Genomic DNA, 19659 nt, shown 5'->3' on the forward strand with positions numbered 1-19659 from the left:
GGCGAGGCTCCGAGCTCAATGCCTTCAGCCGGATCGCAGCGCTGGGAGGGGCCCCGGGGCCGCTTTCATCCCCAGAACGCACCGCAGCCTCCAGAACCCAACGGGGCCTCCGCCTGTCCCCACGCTTCTGTCCCCTTCCACCCCTCCGGGCTTCCCCTGCAGCCCTGCACGCAGCTGCTTGGCCACGCAGAGAGGACGGAGCACAGCATATCTTGCTCCTCAGCGCTGCTGCCTCCTCCTTCCCCTTCCTTTCTTCCTCCCATCGCCTGCTGAGGAGGAGGAGGGTCACGGCCATGCCCCCAGCCTACGGGACCCGACTCAGAAGGGACATGAGAGCATTGCACAGCGGGATGCAGCTTGCCACCTCAGTGCATGCAAATGGTTTTTTACTGTGTTTGAGGAGGTGACTGCTTGATGAATGTCAGCACCGGTCCCTCTCATTAGGACTCCTCTGGCCACAGGAATGGCCTCGCCTCCTGCTGCCAGCCCCCACCAAAGCAGCTGGGAGTCACAACAGCCACCAGCAGCCCTCAGCCCCGTGTGCTCACAGGCATTTAGGAAATCAGCCCCCAGCTTCTCATCCCCACAACCTGGCAGCCACCAAAGCAGCACCACCGAGACCCCGCTCAGCCCACATCCCCGGTGCTGAGGGAGCAGCAGATGTCTGGCACAGATGCCGGCACATCCCAGCCTCCATCCCGCACTCCTCTAAATCCCGTCTGCGTTCAGCAACCTGCAGAGGCTGAGCAATGCAAGGGGAAAGCTGGAACTGCATCCCGGCGTTAAGTGACGGTGAGGGGATTGTTCACAGCATCAGGCACGAACTCAAAGCACTTAAAGCAAGGAGAGCAATGCCCGATGTGGGCGTGCTGTCACCTTGCCCAGCACAGAGCAACGTGCTGCCCGTGACACCGATCAAACCCTGCATATTTCATCCCAACACAACGCCCTTATCTTTGACCCCCGATAAAAATTCTTCCTGGCTCAGCGATACAAAAATGATCCGCGTGTGCATTAATGCCACATATCAATCAACTTCAGATGCAAATCCACAAAGCTTTTTCCCCTTAATTTGACCATAAAAGGATCGTTCCACGCCAAGCACCTCGTTCAACATTGTTCCGGAGAACCATCAGCAAATCTTCTCCTGGCCACGGTCAAACACTTGGAGCCTTGGCTTCTCCTAATGGGAACAATCTGGCCGGTTCCTGAGAAAGGGCAGAGCGCCGAGGCCAGGAGGAGAGCAGCACATCCTCCCCTCGGCCCTGGGTTCTGAAAAACACCCTCAGATCTGGGAGCTGCGTGGGAGCTCTGCAATGGGATGGGAGTGCACTCCCCCGGGGAAGCCCATTTACTGTGGGGGGGGGGGGGGGGGGGGGGGGGTGTCAGTGGGATCTGTAATGCCAGGCGCACTGCACAGGGCTTTTTCTAGCTTTTTTTGTAGTCCTTTTGAAAGAAATGTGTTAAAAGGCCTCCAACCCAACCTGGCTGTGCTGCTCCAGCCCTTCAGGGACCCCACATCCCAGGGACATCACCGTCCCAGCACGCAGGTGGCCCCGCTCCAGAGGGATGCACCCCCCCCCCCCAGCCCCCTCCCATCCCGCTCTGCACATCCTGCTGGGAAAGATTTCCCCTCCGTGCTTCCAAGTCCCGGCTGAAATGAGGCTGAAAAACGTGCAAAATGCTGTTTTCCCTTCGTTTCCTTTGTGCGTTTCACAGCATGTTCTGCAAACAGGGCACTTCCTCATAGTTTCGCTCTGGCTCTAGTGCTCGGGAATAAGAGAGGCTTTTATTTTTCGAAGGGGGAAAAAGAAAAGGGGGGGGGGGATAATAAATCAGCAGCTGAGCTGAGGGAGCCCACGAGCCGCCCATCACAATACCTGAGCAGGCTGCCGCGGCCAAAGCCGGCTGTCAGCAACGGGGCCACAAACAGAGAGGTCCTGGGTGCCCCCCGCTTGGCACAGCGCGGGCACGAGTACGCGGGGACGCAAAGAGTTAACGGGCTGCAGCTGCTAACCGGCAAGAGCTCCTAACAGACACCTGACGGAGAGGAAAATACCAAGTAAGCACTCGGCAGCGGCGCTGCCTGCAGCCAATTTTCCTCACTTCATACGTTTCCTGCTCTCGTCCCCCTCCCTGACCCCGGCTCCTCCCCGGTGCGCGCTCAGCCGGCCAAGCGGGCGCGGTGCCATCGCGTCCCTCCCGCGGACCCCACGCGTTCTCCCCCCCCCCCCGGGCTCCGCGCTCCCGCCGCCAGCTGCCGCTCCAAAAGCGGACCTCGGCCTCGCGGCGGTGCCCTCCGCCCCGCGCCCAGCCCCGTACAGCTTCCCGTTATCCGCGCCCACCGCGTCGGGTCCCCCCATCGCCCGCCGCCCGCTACCATGCGCCCTCCGTAGGCCGGCGGTACCCAGCGCCCCGCGTGCGGCACGCCCGGTGCTCACCCGGTGCGACGCCGGGCTCCGGCACGGGGCGGTACCCGGGGCGCGGCCGCGATGCCCGGTGCCCGCCGCACCTCGCGCGGTTGCCCGTCACGCCGCCGCTCGGAGCGCTCCCCGCCGCCAGGTGTCGCCGCGGTCCCGGGCAGGGCGGCGGGCGCGCGTGCACTTCCGACGGCGCTCGGTCATGCCCCCGACTTTCCTCCCCTCCCTCCCGGCGCCGCGCGGGGCTCCCGCCCGCTGACACCGCCGAGGCGCTGAGCACGGCGCGGCGCGGCGGACAGCGGCCGCCCGGGGATGGCCGCCGGGGCCGCCCCCGCCCAGCGCCGCCGCTGAGACGCAGCGGGGCACGGCCGGTAAGAGCTGCGGCACCGCGGGTGGGAGGGGATACAGTGGGGGGGGGGAAGGGACGGTGTCCGGGCAGGCCGCTGCGCTCCGGGAGCTGCACCGGGGCGGGCCCGGGGAGCCGCGAGCCCGGAGGGGGGGAGCGAAGCGGAGCGGAGCGGGCGGTGAGCGGCGGCCGTGGCGTTGTGTTCGCTCCGCGCTGGCGGCAGCGGCGGCATCTTCTGCGGCCGTGCTCCCCCGAGCCGCGGGGGCAGCGCCGGTCCCTTCCCTTTTCCTTCCCCGCTCCTTTCTTTTCCCGTTTCCTTTCCCTTCCATTTCCCTTCCATTCCCTTTCCATTCTCTTCCCTCCGCCTCGTTTTGCTTTCCCTTTGCCTTTTCCTTCTCCTTCTCTCCCTTTGCCTTCTCCTTTCCCTTTCCCCTTCCATCTCCATTCCCGTGCCCCTGCTCTGCATTCAGGCTGTGCTCCCATTGCATTCCGCTCACTGTGTTTCTATTCACAACCGCGTCCATCCCGCCCTGGACCCCCCACCCTGAGCACGAGCTTGGCTGCAGCTCAGTGACAGCAGAAGAGCCCCTTGCTGCTCTCAGAAGCGCCCCCAAGCCAGGAGGGTGCAGCTTTGTACGTTTGAATGCCCCCCAGTGCAAAGTGGGCTGGGATCCCCACGACCCCTCGGGGCCTTTGTGCCAGAGCTGATTTCCAGCTGCCATTATCCCTGTGCCCCTTCTTATTACTCTCCTGGAAGCAGCTCCTCCCCCTGTGCTCTCCCATTCGGGGCCCTGGTGCAGCTGTGGGTGCTCCTGTCCCAGTGTTGGCATCCTGGGGGCCGTCTGTCCAGCTGTGACGGGGTGGCTGACGTCGTGAACCTGTTGGAGGTTTGCATTGACGTCAGAGCAGGGAGCTGCTGGGGTGCACCTTCTTTTCCCCCCAGCTTTAGCGGGGTGTGATGGTGCCGTCCTTAGATGTGAGTTGCGTTTGGCTTTGCAGCATCTCTTATGGCTGCAGGTTCCTACCCGCGGTCCCCTCGCCGTGTTGTCCTCTGGTGACCTCCCCGAAATGATGCTTTTGCCCTCCCCAAAGCAGTGGGGCAGATTCTTCTGTGTGCTGCTCCTGGGACATTGTGTGAAGTGAAGGCAGTGGTGATGCCTACACCTTCAGAGGGTGCTTGGGCATCACCGGAGCCTCAAGGAGGCTCTGGCAATGGTTTCCCGTAGGGTCTGGGAATGGTTTCCTTGCTGTGTTCTTTGCAGAGCATTCCTGCCCCGTGGTGTTGTGCAGCTGCCTTTGTTGGGGTCACAGCGTGCGTCCCCCCGCGTGGCCAAGCAGCGTCACCGTGGCCCTGCAGGCACAGAGCTGTCACCCACAGGAGGGGACGTGGGTGGCATAGGTGCAGACTGACTGCATGCATTGCCCAGGGGCTGCACGCTCAGGTGCACGCTGAGAGCGTGTCTGCTGGTATCTGTCAGCGCCAGATGAAAATGGACCTGGAGCTGCTGAGAGGCAGCGGGAGAAGGATGGGAAGGAGCTGAGGGAGATGGAGAGGACAGCGATCCCCGGAGCTCTCTGCTGGCACAGGGAACCTGCTGCAGGGGCTTTGTGTTCAGGGCTGGGGTCACCCACGGCCCGGCTCAGCAGCTGGGAGCTGCGTGGAGTTCATGGCAGGAAGTGAGAAATGAAAGACATAGAAAAAGAAAGAAATAAAATAACACGAGTGGTAGAAACAGCCAGGGAGATTGAGGGAAGCACCCGGCTGTGCCTCAATACACCGGCGGTGCCGGGCACTGCAGAGCTACCTCTCCTCCCGCAGCCCTGTCTCCTCTGCAAGCCCCAGGGAACGATTGCATACAGAGTGCTTCGTTTCAGAGCCGCCACCGTCATTTCAGAGACCTTTTAGGCAGGAAAAGTGCTCTGTAGCGTGTAATTTGAAGGCTCTGCTCTGAACCTTCGCTGTCGCTCTGCTAAATGATCCTCTGCTCTTCCCAACCTTTGCTGCCTGGAAACCAGCGCCGGTGACCTGGTTCCTGGCCTCGCTCCGTGCCAAGGTGAGGGGGGACGTGGGGTGCCAGGAGCAGCCCCTGTGGGGTGTTCCTCTCTCCTGTGCTGTGGGATTTCAGCCAGTCTTCATCATCTCTCGCCTCTACCTGAGCTGCAGAGGTTGTCACAGCTCACCCGGGTTTTTTGCCAGCTTGCGGGGCTGGGGCTGGCGAGGGCTCTGCAGGAGAATGGGTGACTCCAGCTGAGCACCTCTGCAATGTGGGAGCTGTCAGAACGGCCCTCGTGGGGCTGCAGAGCTATTTTTGGTAGCAGCCTGGGGAAGGATGCTTCGTGCAGTGCCCTCAGAGGAAGCAGCGCGGCTTTGCTTTCATTGCCCTAAGCTGAGGGCCAGGCATGCTGTGCCCGGAGGGGCTTCCTTGCTTTATCCTTTCCTCTCCTCCTTTGCCCTCCTTCCTGTCCAAGAATGGGTTGCCCTGTGCCCCTGTTGGTTGGAGCAGGGTGAGCTGCAGCTTTCCTCTTGCTGTGGGCACTGGGCAGCTCTATGGAGGTAGAAGGAAGGGGAGAAAGGGAGACGTTGGCACGTGGAGGGCTCCTCTTGCTCCGGGTTAGATTCGCTTCTGGATTCGCCAAGGCAATGAGAGTCAATGTGACGTGCAAGTCGGCGCACGTCACCGCATCAGACGCATGGATGGGGCAGGAGAAAACGTGTGAGCCATCCCCACGGTGCTGGCAGTTCCATAGGGTCAACCAGAGATGGAGATACCACTGTGTCCCCAAGCAGGGGCTGCCACTCACCGGTGTCCTGTCCCTGCAGCAGGGCATGGGGCAGAGCGATTAGAGTTCCCCTTCCCCTTAACCACTGGTCACAGCAATGCTCACGGATGCAGCTCTTATGGGGATGCTCACGGATGCAGCCCTCCTGGATCCAGGTGGAGGGACGGCGTGATGCACACCTGGAAATGTGCTCCAAGCCCATGAGTTCAGCACTGCTGATTTGGGGTGGTCCCCCGGTACAGCTGGAGGCGGCATCGCATGGGACCCACACACCGGGTTTGGCTTTGGCTGCACGGCCTCATTTTTGAGAGCTGGAATGTGCTCAAAGATCGGCTTTCTGAGTTGCTTTTTTTGGTTTTGTTTTGTTTTCAATGACAGCATTTCCCCTTTAAATTTACATCTCTAGCTGGGGAACACAGAGCCTGGTGAGAGAGGGAGTGCGAGACTTTTATAAAAAGAACGAGTCGGGTTTTATTATCCCTTTGAGACGAGCAGGGAAAATCTATACTGAAGGCATGAAATAGCAATAAAAATGGACTTTTTGCCAAAGCAAAATTAATTGAGTGGATCTCAGTCCTCAAGCCTGAGCTCTGAGAGGCTTAGGAGATGGGTATGAGCTGAGCTGCCCCCTCCCAGGCTTCTACCCCACCAGGACATGAGGCAAAACGGTGATCTGGTCCTCAGTGTCAGACATGGGATTAGGGGTTGTGCTTGGGACAGCATTCCCATCACTGGTCCGGCCTTGGGATGCAGCATCACCATCACTTCCAGGCTGATGAAGCAGGGACCTGCTCCAGCTCCATGGCTTGGGGACCTGCTCCAAGGACGTGGCTTGGGGACGTGTTCCAAAGTGCTTTTGGGGCAAAACCTACGTAGATAAGGAAACCTTCTCCTGGCTTTTGTTCCTCTGGACACTCAGCTGCTCTGCTCTCCCTTTCTCAGGGAAGGCTGGGCAGGGTGCTGGGGGACAGAAGGGCTTCTTTCAGCAGATGGTGCAAAGAGGATGGAGCTGCGTCAAGCTCCCAAGCCCACCGGAGACGCGGAGATTAAATAGCAAAGGGCTGAGAGGCAGCTCCAGGCGGGAGGAGGAAGGAGAGAAAGGGAAAATGGGGGTGGAAATAGGATTGGAGAGTGGAAGGGGGGAGAGGAGCGCTGGTTTGAACAGGAATCTCCTCCCACTTGATGTCTCCCCTCCAATTCGGAGGGCCTGGATTCGGTGCCATAAAAATATAGCCCTTTTCAATCCCTTATCTTGCAGGAGCAGAAACAATTGGCCTGCAAAGAAGGAGAAAACAATCTGTTTGACTGACAAACAAAAACACATTTCTGCACAAAAGGAGGAGGAGGAAGAGGCAGCTGTCTGGCTGCTGCTCCGGCTTTTTTTTTCCTCTCCCCCCCCCTTCTCCTGTCCCCTCGCTGACGGTGTTGGAGCGGAGCTGCTACCCTTGCCAGCACCGCAGCCGCCGTTCTGACTGGCTGGGTTCAATGTCAGGCTCCTGCAGCAAATGTCATTGTCCGCCCCGTGTCAGCAGCCGTGGCGGGGCTCTGGGGGATCAGCAGCACCGGTTGTAGGGCATGGAGACAGAAATGGGGCTTGGGAGGGGGAGCGGCAGTGGGGGCTCAGGGTGGCCAAGATTGTGATGGAGGGGGAGCAGGAGAGGTCTGGGCTGCTTGGGGTGGGTGCCCATTGCTGAGGCTGCGTTGCTGCTGGAGCCTCGTGGATCTCCAGCTTCAGCTCCGTGCCTCAGTTTCCCCGTGTTCAAAGTGAGCGTGTGAACAAGAGAGGGCTGGAGGAGAGCCAGGGGACACCATCACTCACTATCCCGACAAGTCATCCCAAAAAGCAATTACGGCAACCACCGTTGCCATCAGACGATCATCAGAGCCCATGGGATTCCAGCTGCTCTCCATCTTTCTCAGATTCCTCCATCCTCCAAACTGCTTCCCCCAGCAGCAATGCTTCCCTCCTGGCTTTCTGATGGGACTCTGCTCTCCATGGACACGTGGAGCAGACACCTGCCATGCAGCACCAACACCTGGAGGAGCAGCAGTGAGCAGGACGGTCTCTGTGGAGCTCTTAGCATTGCCCCATAGGGAATCTACTACAAATAAAGGAGCACAAGAAGAAAAACCTTGAAGCCTCCATGATGGTCTTCCCTGCCTTTGGTGCAGGTTGCTGATGCGGGCTGCTATTGGAGCCCTCTGGAAAGCTGTTGGTGGATAGTTGGCTTTTTCCTGTTTTTAAGGAGCTGCTTTGCTCCACAGGAGAACAGCATGGAAGAAATTGGAGCTTCCAGGTGAGTTAATGACAGATAATGATGCTTTGTTCATAAGTGGCTCACCCGGTGCCTCCATCCAGGCTGAGATTGATGGGAGCATCCAGAATTGGAAGGAGTCTGAGAGATCTGGCCTTGACTTGCTCAGAGTGTCACAACAGAAGCTTTGAGGAATTTCTGAGCCAAAACATTAAAGGGCTTCATATCTTGCTCCCAAAATGGAGCATTTTCTGCTTCTCCCTTCCACTTTCATTTCAAAGGGAAGCGAGAGGAGCCAACTCTCCGCATGCCCAGCTGCAGCAAGAGGAAGACTCGGAGTCTGACAGGACTCCTACAACTTCTGGGCTTGACTTTCCTCTGCAGAATGGGAAGATGCCATGTCACTGTGCCTCGTGATCCGGCCGTAACCTCTCGTTACCCCTCCAATGTCAGCTGACCGGGCTGCGTGGGGCTCCTTCTCTAGCAGAGTGTTGCTGTGCTGATTTCGGGCAGGAAGAGGCCCACAGCTCCCACGTGAGTGGTGTTTGCAGGCTCTGCAGGCAGCGACTGGTGGATTTTGCATCATCAGATCCCATCTGTAGCCCCAGAAATGAGCTTGGGATGGGTTTGGTGTCTCGAGTTCAGTGCCGGAGATGCAGTGCGCTGCTGCAATAGGTCTCACAAAGGGCTGCAGTTTGGCTCAGGGTGAAGCAGCCGTCACCTCCCTGTGCTGTATTGTCCATCATGGCTGTGGGAGCAGCTCTATGGGCAGAGCCAGAGCCTGGCTCAGGAAGGGCTGACAAAGGTGGGTTGCAGCCCGCTGGGATCCCACCTCCCTGCTCCAGGCCTGCAGGTGCTGGTTCCTATCACAGATGTCGTGTGACAGCAATCCTCCTGGCGATGGGCTCGTGGTCCTGCATCATCCCCAGCCACAGGGTGCAGCTCCAGGCATGGCCCCATCCACGCATCATTCAGAGGAGCACTGCTCCTGTGCAAAGATGGCTGGTGGTGGAAGGGCTGTGAGAAATGCCTTATTCTGTGCTATTTTCCCCCCCCCTTTTCCACTCACAAACTGGCCGCGATTGTTTTGCAGTTGCATTAAGCATTCAGAGCGACTGCGATGTCCCCCGTCGTATTCATCATTCGAAATCGTCCTCCAGATAATTTCTGCAAATAATTCGAGGGCTTTGCTCTTTTGTGAATCCTCGGGCTCAAGAATTAGAGCCCTTTTAATTGGGATGTGGCGTCACGTGCCAGGTTTGGGCTTCCCAATTGGGCAGGCTTCACTTTCAGACTCGAGGTTTGGGGAGGGAATTGTTGCGATGAAGAGTTTGAAATTTCACATTCTTCCTGCATCTTCAGTCGCTGCTTCAAAGCAGTGCTCCGTCCCTTCCTTTTTCTCTCTTCCTGGTTAGAACTCCACGCCAGTAACTTGTGGGCTTGGAGAACATGAACAGAAATGTGGCACGCCACCCGCTAAGCAGAACGTCCTTAAGAAGTTGAGTGATGATTCACGGTGATTTCTTTTGTATTATCCTCCAAGCTCTGGGTAAAAATAATGGTGAAAATAACTGTACAGCATGAAAAGCCACCTGGCTACAGCGTTGGGTTTATAGAACCTTCCATCCACAGCATTCGGGGTGCCCAGGAGCATCCTATGGGCACAGCCCACCTATACCCCATCCCAGCAGGACCCCGTGCTGTACCGGTACCTGCAGAGCAGGGCAGCACCCAGCTGCTCGCTCCCTCCAGTTGCTGTCACCGATTGCCCTGCAAAATAAAACCCTTCTAAAGGTACAGCAGGGACGCCCAGAGCTGTGGCGTGCAGTTAATCATATCCTCTTAACGGGTTTATTCGCTCATTAAATATTTAAGACTCGTTTCTCTTTATCAATAGTGTGGAGGCGTGCAGGCCCGGTGCAAAGATTTATGCACACAATAGGATCGGTGCGTTTGGATTTGTTTGAAGGGATCTGAGAGCCATTTAAAACCCTACCGAGGGGAACAGTGCCATGGCCCTCCGGTGAGAACCGTGCCTCCTGACTGCGGGTTTAAGGCAGTGGGAGCAGAGGTTGGGTGCTGTGGGCTCTTCCTTGGTGCTCTGGAAGTAGCCGTGCCCCTGTTTGAGAGATGCAGGGGACTTTCTTGGGGCTGCTGTGAACTCCCTGGGGCTGAGAGAATTGCTATGTACGGAGGCAGCACCGGTGCTGGCTGTGGGGTTGTGCTTTTGTCCCCTTTGCCTATCACTGTCCACGCAGACAGCTTTGCTGTGGAGGTTAAGATGTGAGTTCCAGCTTGTTCAGGAGCAGGTGCAACATCTGTTCTGCTGCTGCTACCTGGGCTCTGCTCCTCTGGCAGGGCTCAGAGCTGGTGATCAGTTTGGGCCATGGAATGGGGGGCACCCAGCCCACCCCATGCACTCCCTGCCCTCTGCAGCCTGCCTACCTGGAGCACCCCGTGCCCTCGTTTCCCACCCAAGTCCCCTTGCAGTGCTCCACGGCTGCCAGCTGCTGCCAGATGTGCTGCTCCTGACTTGGGGAAGCCATCCCTTGTGCATCACGTCTGTTCCCTGCTCTCCCATGGCCGTGGGTTGCACCCTGGTGCTGTGGCAATGGAGAGCCAGGGCTGGGACTGCACGCCTGGAGCAGCTGCACAATGTCACCTGCACCCGTCTTTCCAGCAAGCCGGAGCTTGCAGGGACAGCAGGTCCCGGCATGCAGGGCTCTATCAGCAGCTCCGCAGCCCCTGCTCGGATCAGGAGGGAAGATCTCCTGCCAAGAGCCATCCCCCAGGGCTGCAGCTCACAGTTGGCTCTGGCAGCAGCTGGCACCCATTTTTCAGTCCTCTTCCCAAACCCTCTCAGGAGGTGCTGGGGAGGATGGAGGGCACAGGGGCAGAGCTGACAGCTCATGGCTGGGGTTGGGGGTAGGATGGGAACGTGCAGCCATCAGATGTTTCCCCAAACCTCTCCTGCTTTGCGACGTGCCCACTGGAAAGGAGGGATCTGACAGCAGTGAAACTGTCGGGTGGCTGTGCTGCTTGTTTTTAAAGTTCTATGATAGCTTCTCCTCTCTCCCCCCTTCCCAACCCTCCTCCCCCCCCCCCACAGCCTTTTTTTAATAGCTAATGCATCTGTCACTACTTTCCTAATGAGCTTTCCGAAAGGGCCTTGGGGACCTCTACCTATCCGTGTGGGTTTGGATTGGAGCTCTCTCCGGGGAGGCCGAGGGAATTCAGCTCCCCGTGTCACCCCCAGCTCCTCTCCGAGGGCAGATTGTCCGGAGGGAGGGAGGGAAGGAGGGGAAGGCAGCAATATCTCAGTGCTCAGATTGCTGGCGTGCACCCCCTGCAATCACAGCCAATAATGACAAAAAGACGGGGCTGCTGCCAGAGATAGAGAGCTGAGCTCCAAGCGTTACAGCAATGTCACAGCCTTGGGACTGCTGCTGGCTGCTACTGGAAAGAAATTTCCTCACAACAGGCAGAGTTATAGGAAGGAGCCATTGATTGCATTAAAAAAAAACACCCTCCCCACCTCTTTTTTTTATATATATATAATATATTTTGGCATGGATTTTCAAGGCTTTTTTTTTTTCCCAGCCCCCCCCCTTCTTCTCCTCCCTCTCTCTCCATTTGCCATTGAAGTTGCGTTCAATAAAACCCATCGCCCGAGAGCGTCTGTTCGGTGTTCTCAGCAGCACAATGGGCAGAGGGCTGCAGTGTGCAGAGCTCAGCAGCCTCGTGCAGACAATGAGGGGCTGGGAGCAGGGTTGGAGGGGGGGGAAGGTTGGAGGGGGGGGGGGGCTTTGCCTTATGTTTTTTTTCCCACCTGCCGGCCCCCACTACTAATTGTAATCACAAAAGGCAAATGGGAAGGCACCAGAGCAGCAGGGCTGTGGTTCACTGGGGTCATGGTCTCCATCAGTCATTCTCCCAGCCTGTTGCTGGGTAAAAGCCTGGCTCCTTGGTTTGTCAGACGCGCGGTGAAAGCCTCTTCACCTCCGAAAAAAAAAAGGATGGAAAAAGCACGAACATCCCACTGCGATCCATGGGAGAATCTCCATTGAATCATCTCCATAGATGGGAGCGTTGGTGACTCAGACACAAACCTGGGATCTGTTCCTCTCTCTGACACCACTGGTAAATTGCTCAGGTCCTGATCCAGCCCAGATTGAGCTGCCATCCCCGTTCAATAGTGCCTGCATTCCCCTCCGCAGTGCTAACCCGACGTTGCGTGGTGGTGGAGGAGCTAATGACGATTAATGCCGGCGAGATGCTTTCAGATCTCTAGATAAAAGGTGCTCAAGGAGGGAAAATTATTATCAACATGGGCCAAATGGCTACGGGGGATTGGAAATCTGTTTGTATTTGTAGGATGTAACCACTAAGGAGGGAGAGACTGGGACAATGGAGCATGCACAGCACTAATGGAACGAGCGTAGGAAAGAGGGTATCTCTGGAGACCCTTAGAAACCATTTCCCAGCGGTGAGATCTGCTGGGGTTGTTTGTTCTGCTTCCCAGATGAGAGCTGCGGTCGCTGATGCTTTTATCTCTTGCAAACTGGACCGGGCAGAGGGACAGAGACAGGCTGCAGGGATGCGCCCCAGGGCTCTCTGCTGGGTGGGCTCATGCATGTAACCATCCTCAGCTTCCATTTGTGTCTTTAGAGCAGAGGAATCCGGACAGGAAATTTTCATCCGGATTTTCCAGGCAAGGATGATGCAGATCAGGCTTCTGGCAGGGATACAAGGGCATGACTTTGGCATCTTGAGCCTGCAGCGGCAGCAGAAAGGTTTCTCAGTTTGCACATCACCATCCCGGGATGGGGTGAGAGGACACGGTGCGGGTTGAGCTGTGGATTTAGGTGCCTCGGAGCCTGGGAGACGCGCTGTTTCCAGCCCATTTGTTGTGTTTCCCAGCACAAACCCGTTTCTCAGCGTGCTGATGGCACATACCGACGCACAGCGGTCCGGGTTCGCTCTGAGCCGGGTGGTGCCAGGTGCTGTGCAAACACAGGTTGTTCCCCAGAGATTACAACCAAGTTAGACAAGCTGTTCCTTATCTGAAGGCTGATAATGCCGAGAGCCCTGCGTGGTGCTGTGCAAAGCGTGCAGGAAAGGCAGCCTGGCTCCGGGGAGCGCATCCTTCTTACCCACAGTTCCTGGCTGTTGGGCCACGCACCGTGCCGGCATCGCGCTGCCCCTTTGCTCCATGTCGTGCCCGTTGGCTGAGCCCCATTTTGTGCCCTGGGGAGCTGCAGCCTTTCCCACTGAAGACCTGCAGCTCACCACGCTCTTTTTTTTCCCCTCCTGGACACTTTCCTTAGGTTCTTTCTTCCCTCTCATTTTCTCTACCATCAAATGAAAGGCATTCAGACCAGAACGGTTCAGTCTGCTCTTTGTGTCTGGAAAACAGAACACCAAAGACAGCTGGACCTACCCGCGATGGCCACGGCCGTGGCAACAGTGGCTCTTTGTTAGCTCTGTTGTCTCTGCCCCTATCTCCAGCGTCTGGGGCCCTGTCTCTTTAAAGCTTTAGTGCGCTGTGTCAGAGCCAACAGAGAGTTCAGCTTATTAATGGATTCTCTAGGTTAATATCCCAACAGTTTTGCGTTGCTGTTGGTTTTGTTTTGGTTTTTCTTTTTTTTTCCTTTCCCCCCACCAGCATAGTTCAGATGAAGGGGGGGGGGTGGGAGGGTGGGAGGGGGAGAGAAGGAGGATCCAGTCCCGTTGGTGGGGAGGAGGGCACGGCTGCTTTGGGGAGCAGAGCTGGAAGGGTTGGTGGGGCCATGGCCCAGCCCTTCCCTTCCTGTCTGCATGTACATCTCTCTCTATCTCCTTCTCCTGCGGGGTTCCCTGCATCAAAGCTTCTTCCAGTTCTTATGCTAATGAGGTGCATTAATGCTTAATGACTGTGAACAGGCTTGTTTAATTGCACCTATCTGAGCAGGAGGCACGTTGCTGTATAAGAGGGAACGACCATGTAAGCAGCTGCATGCCCTCCTGGACAGTCTTAATTACATGTAAAACTGATGTGATCTAAACCACCAGGCTGGTGATTAGTTTAGTGAGGCAGGTGGTACTTTGCAATTCAGTGCCTCGGAAACTCTAGAGCAAGTGAGATCAGATTCTTTCGTAGGCTATGGAGGATAAGGCAAGCCCTGATCATCCTTGAATTTGATGTTGGGTGGGGACAAGCACGGCATAGTAGATTAATTTAATTAATTTATTGCAGTTAGTTTGCAAAGACATTATCCGCCGGCGTCTGTGCAGAATACTGAGCAGTCCCATTAATGCAATGCTATTTTGCCTGCAAATCCTCTCTCCCCACCCCTTACAGGAGGAATGAGCTGCGATGGTCTCAGCTTTCCGCAGCGTTATCTCGCGCTGTTTGAATGCAACCAATTGTCTGAGCTACAAAGGGGCCCGGCGCTAATGCAAAGCCATCCCTATTGGCACCAGACCTAGATTAATGACTCTGCATGCATTGCTTTGGCTCGAAACTGGATTTCCCTCCAGCAGCTCCTGGCGCTGCTGTCTGTGCTCCCGTATCCGTGCATTTGTTCGCCTGGAGTGGGCGGTGGGTTCAGGAGCACCTCCAGGTGTGAAGGCTGCAAGGTAGGGCTGTGCAGGTATGGAGATAGCTGTCATTGCAGCCATCTGCTGCTAATTGCCCGTCCTCGCCTCTTGTGGTTATTTGTTTTGCTGTTACGCACTGGAGGGGGATTTCAAAACCAGAAATAAATAATGAAGGGAAAAAAAAACAACAAACCCCACCAAACAAGCTCCGCCTTTCTTACAGGAATCATTTTGGGCAGAGGGGAAAGTTAAAGTTGGGAAAGGCCACCAAGTTCATCAGGGCCAACTGTTAAGCCATCCCCACCGTGCCCACTAACCACATCCCTGTAACTTGGCAGCACTTTGGGGTGCTGCTGCTCTCAGTGGCCCCAGGGAACATCCCCATCCCCATCCTCATCCCCATGCAGACCCTTCCCCTCAGCCTCTCCTGCCCCTCTGCTCCTCCATTCCCATCCCGTGCTCTCTCTGATCTCTCCCTGCCCGCCGGGGCCCCTCAGGAGGCTCTTCCTGACGTTACTCCCACAACAACCACTTCCTTCCCCTCCTGGCAGCCCCCGGCTCCGCAACCGTCCCCGGCTCGCTCTGTCCCTCGCTATCTCCCCCAGACCCTTCTCTTGCTTCTCCCCTTCCAACGGACTGTTTATTTTGTGACAGTGCTTATCTTGGTTTCAATGGCTCTCTCTGTATGCAGAGAACCCACAGCTGCAGGGACACCAGGCAGGAGGTGAATTTGTGTCCTACATTTCCCCTCTCCTTCTTCCAGAGCCCCAATGTCCCCAGCACCTGTCGGGTTTTAAGGCCGGAGAACCAAAACCTGCCATGCTGGGTGGCTTTCACCCCCATAATGAAGCTTCTCTCCAGCCCAATCTCCTCCAACCATGCTGCTTTCTTCACAAAATGATTCCCCGCTGCAATTCAGGATTGCTGGTGGGAAGGGAGGGCACAGCCATGGCATCCTGCAGGGCTGAACCTTGCTCTGTGGGGCCAGGATGGACTGCCTTCCCACAGGGGGAGATGGAGACCTTGCCATGTGCCTCCTCCTTGTCCACCCCTCATCTCCGTTCCTCATCTCGTTGCACCGGGTCATGTTTTGTGTCTCCCTTGGCCTTGTCATGGCCCTGGTGGCAGACGTTGGGTGGAAAACAAGACTTTGTCTGCACAGCCCCATCGTGACCTCATGTGATGGTCCTGAGCCACCACACACAAGGGCGCTGTCACGGTGCAAGGGGCCTCACCGTCTTGTTGGACGTGGCTGCCATGTTGGATGTGACCGCCATGTTGGATATGGCAGCCATGTTGGATGTAGCCGCCATGTTGGATGTGACCGCCATGTTGAACGTGACCGCCATGTTGGACATGGCCGCCATGCTGCCATCCCTTCCCTTGGGCCCAAGCAGGCACTGTGATGTTATACCCAGCACCTCCACCATGGCACTGTTTGGGGCTGGGAGGGATGAACCCAGTGCTGTCTGCAGGTACAGCAGCCTGCTGCCCAGCCACAGCCCCAGCAAAGCCTTTTTTTAGCGCTCCCCTGTTTGCCAGGCGTACTTCCTTTCTTTTGATTCTTACCACCTACATACAGTCTGACTGCAACGGCAAGGAAAAAAAAGAGAGAGAGAGAGAGAATTGCAACATTCAGTAGAAGGCTTTTCTGTCTAATGACGTTAAATTTATTAACCAAAACTCCAGCTGCACCAGGCTGGGATCTAATAATATTCAGGCTATGGAGACATCAAGTAGAAAGAAGCTTAAAGCCCTTTTTATTTCACAGTAAAACTGTCAGTAAATAACTGGATTGTCTTGAGACTGAGAAAATGGGGATTTATCTTCCTGAACATGAAAAGTGTGCTTATTTTTTTTTTTTTTATCAGCTTCAAAAAGCCCCAGCAACCTTGATTTTCCTTCCACACCGTTCTCAGCAGCTCTGCCAAGCCCCAAAACCACACAAATCAAGAGGCAGGCTCTAAAGATATTTTTAATTAAATTAATTCCTTTTCCTTCCTTCCCCATTTCTCCCTCGTCCCCTCCTCCATCCTCTCTTTCTCTCTCCCTGTGTCCCCAGCTAATGACTTCTAAGCACTGTGACATTTCAGCGCTGGCTGTCACTAACACCACACCTCCGTGCTGGTTATAAATTGGGCACAGAGACATAAAATTCCCTGCAGAAGGTCCCCGTTTGATGATATTCTCCGAGGTAAATCTCCAATAGCTCCCTGTTTTCTTTAATAACGCTAATAGGCATAGATTAATTAAACTGTTATATTACTTCCTCCTTTCTACCAGCACCAGTTAGAAATCTTATTACCTGCTCCTCTCCGCTTGCCTTTTCCCCAAGGTGGTTCTATTCCAACCAGTTGTTACCAAGGTTTCTCGGAGGCTGTAGCACGAGGTGAAGCTGCGGATGGCAGATCCTGCCTCCAGCCCCCCCAAACCCCACCGACCCCATTGCAGCGGGGTCGGGATCGAGCTCGCTCCGTCTGAAGCTGTTCTGTCTTGAAAGCAACAGCGGGGCTATTGTTGAGTCTGGATGCCCCCTCTAAAAGGGACCACAGCTGTAGGAAAAGGAATTGTATACATCCATCAACTCCTCCAGGGCCCCAGGATGTATTAGTTAAGATTGCGGGATAGCATGTCTCGGCGCTGCTGAAGGGCTCCTTTGAATGACACGTTGGATATACTGTTGCACATCTGGCTGCTGTATTATTGCATTGCTCTACGGTTGCGTTTTCCAGACCGCGGGAATGCGTCGGTCCTTGGGGGGGGGGAGCGCGTGGGGAGCCGAGGGGGATGCATCCCAAGGGTGGGGGCTGGGGGAGCGATGCTTTCACACAAAATGCCGTGTTGCCATTTGAAATCCGCTCCAGAGCTTCCTGCTCTAATTAAATTGGTCACCATCGTTACTATAATGCCTGCCATTCCTCCGGTGCTTTTTTGTTTTTTCATGTTCCCAGAGATCCCAAAACATGACAGAGGGCAGAAGCTCCAGGTCTTCCTCCGACTCTTTATTTCAGAGCAAACCCAGCAAAATGTGGTTGTAGGAGCTGCCGGGAGGTGCAGCACGGAGGCTGTGGTTTGGGGCACTGATTCCTGAGCGGGGGACATTTGGGGTTTGAGCATCTCTTACCCTTACACATAAGGCATCTCGTGGGGCCGCTGATTTGCGGCAGTGCCTTGTTGTCACTTGGCTCATCCCACTGCCAGCCCCCCCCTGCACCCCACACACGGAGCCCCTCTGCATTGCCCCGGTGCGGCCGGCGGCTGCTCTGCGCCGGGAGGATTCACTAATTACTGTCGGCTCTTAATATGGCCCCTGATGCTGCCAGAGCAGCGTGAAGGGCTCAGAGCAGGAGGCACAACCTGCTCCATCGTGTCTTCTGTGTCAGCCTGCAATGAACTGAATGCAAAAAGGCTGTCTGAGCTGCAAACAGCGGAGCCTGTGGAAATTTAAAGGTGCAGAGCGAGGAAAACAAAGGCGCAGCAGCGATTGCGCTGCTGAATATTCATCCCCGATCCCGAGAGGAGCAGAGCCCGTGGAAGCGCATGGGAGGGACCTTGGGCTGAACCCCGTCTTGGGTTCCAGCCCAGATCAGAGCGGGGAGGGCAAATTAGTCCTTAATGCACATATATCTTAGACTAAAACCCGATAAGGGAACTCTCCTATGTTAATTTACCTGAGTTATTTACTATACTGATTGCTGAAGGTACTCTGATTAGCGCATGAAATATTTCTATACCTTCGGTCTGATTAACCCATATCTGCAAAATAAATATTTGTCTCATTATAGTTATGTGATCGCGCAATCAAAAAACCCCGTCGTAACGGGAAGGGGAGCGAGTATCCGTGTGGGAAAGGCAGGGAACGGTGGCACGGGGGAGGCTGGGGAGCAGAGCAAAGCTGTGGTGTAGGCCTTCATGGTCAGAGGAGGGTCAGCCCTTGGGAATCACAGGGGTGAGTCCCAGCAGGATCCCAGCCTCCGGCTTTCAGAAACAGAAGCAGGGAGTTCCCGGCAGCGCGCTGCGTGTGCCAGGCTCCCAGACGATCTCCTAAAATAGCCCAGCGCACCAGGCGGTGGCACTGGGGGAGCACACGGAGGATGGAGCCTTCAGTCTTGCTGGCCCAGATCTGGGGAGATATGGGGGGGGGGGGGGGGCTGGTAGCTCCCTGCCCAGGGCAGAGATGGATGGAAGCACGATGTGGGCACCGGATGGCAGGGAGCGGATTTGGGGCAGCCGCCGGTGCCGGCACCGCCGTGTGTACAGAGCCATAAGTCATCCAGAGGATGCTCTTTTGCATATGCTCGGATAGGGAAGGAGTTTTATGGAGGCTGTGCAGAAGAGCTAAGTCAAGAGGTTGCTTTATGGCTCGCGGGTCCCACCGTAGAGAGCGGAGTATCCCAGATGCAGCATATAGCAAAGCCTGGCGGCACCGCGGAGCGCTGCTGCAGCGCAGAGTGACTGTGAGCACCGCTCTGCAAAAGAGCTGAAGTAATTTTTCTTCTAAGGGCAGGGGGTAGCGGGGAGAAAATATGAAGGCAGCCCTGTTGCTAAGGAAATCTGCTCTTTGTATGGTCGTACATTTAGGTAATGCTAATGAAAGGCCATATAGTAGCGAGGTGCAGATGTCAGCACTGTGCACTCCTGGATATTTGATTAGCATTTCTTTGACTTTGCTTCCTCTAGAAGAAATAACCGAGTACTGGATGGTAGGAAAATAAAATCCCCCCTTCTCCTCTGCCAGCCCCACGGCACACGGACGGAGAGAAAGGAGAAACCTCACCAAAAATAAGATGCTCCATAACGAGTGCGTGCTTCCCCCCTCCCTCGCAAACCCTGGAGAGGATGAGAGCAAACATGTGATGAGAACAGAAATAGTCACATCACTTAATGCATTGCTGGACGGGACCCAGCCGGCACAGCGATGAACCTGGCAGGAGACCCGATAGCAGCAAATCAGCATAGCATCCTATTGAATGGCTGGTGGCCCACGCTTGTGTTAAACCTCGGGGCTGCATCTCTTTGAGGTTTCCCTCCCGACACCGGCTGCTTTTGGAAGCGGAAGCCGTGCGTGCTCTATCCAAGCACCCAGCGCGCTGCAGATCTGCTGTTGTTTGCGTGTGTATGTGCATGGTGTCCTCGCTTGGGTCTTCTGTTCTGCTCTGTGCTGCTCTCTGGAGCACTGTGCCCTGCTCTGGAGCGTGGCTGGCAGCATGAGTCAGCCCTTCTCCTGCTCGCAGGGGTCGAGTGGCTGTCCCTGTCTGCGCGTCACTAAGAAAAGCAC

The 19659-nt window shown here is 56.0% G+C and overlaps 1 protein-coding gene and 1 long non-coding RNA gene across 5 annotated transcripts in view; one reads left to right on the top strand and one right to left on the bottom strand.

The window, feature by feature from the left end:
* Positions 1 to 638: 638 nt before the first annotated feature.
* Positions 639 to 2643, bottom strand: LOC140258705 (uncharacterized). Of its 2 annotated transcripts, none has more exons than XR_011905284.1 (3): positions 2442 to 2643; positions 1881 to 2040; positions 639 to 1769 (listed from the first exon to the last, which is right to left on the bottom strand). It is a non-coding gene; the product is annotated as an uncharacterized lncRNA (long non-coding RNA). The 2 variants fall into 2 exon arrangements; XR_011905283.1 differs by having other exon boundaries at positions 639 to 1763; positions 2442 to 2630.
* RAI1 (retinoic acid induced 1) overlaps positions 1938 to 19659 on the top strand; it is a 59511-nt gene continuing 41789 nt past the window's right edge. Inside the window, exon 1 of one of the 3 annotated variants that reach the window (XM_072349281.1) lies at positions 1938 to 2062. The gene's annotated coding sequence lies outside the window, so the exon portion shown is untranslated. Of the gene's footprint in view, positions 2063 to 2675; positions 2792 to 19659 lie in introns of those variants that run through there. The other 2 variants (XM_072349282.1, XM_072349279.1) reach the window with 2 other exon arrangements.

This window comes from Excalfactoria chinensis, chromosome 14 (assembly GCF_039878825.1).
Source record: "Excalfactoria chinensis isolate bCotChi1 chromosome 14, bCotChi1.hap2, whole genome shotgun sequence".
NCBI lineage: Eukaryota > Metazoa > Chordata > Aves > Galliformes > Phasianidae > Excalfactoria > Excalfactoria chinensis.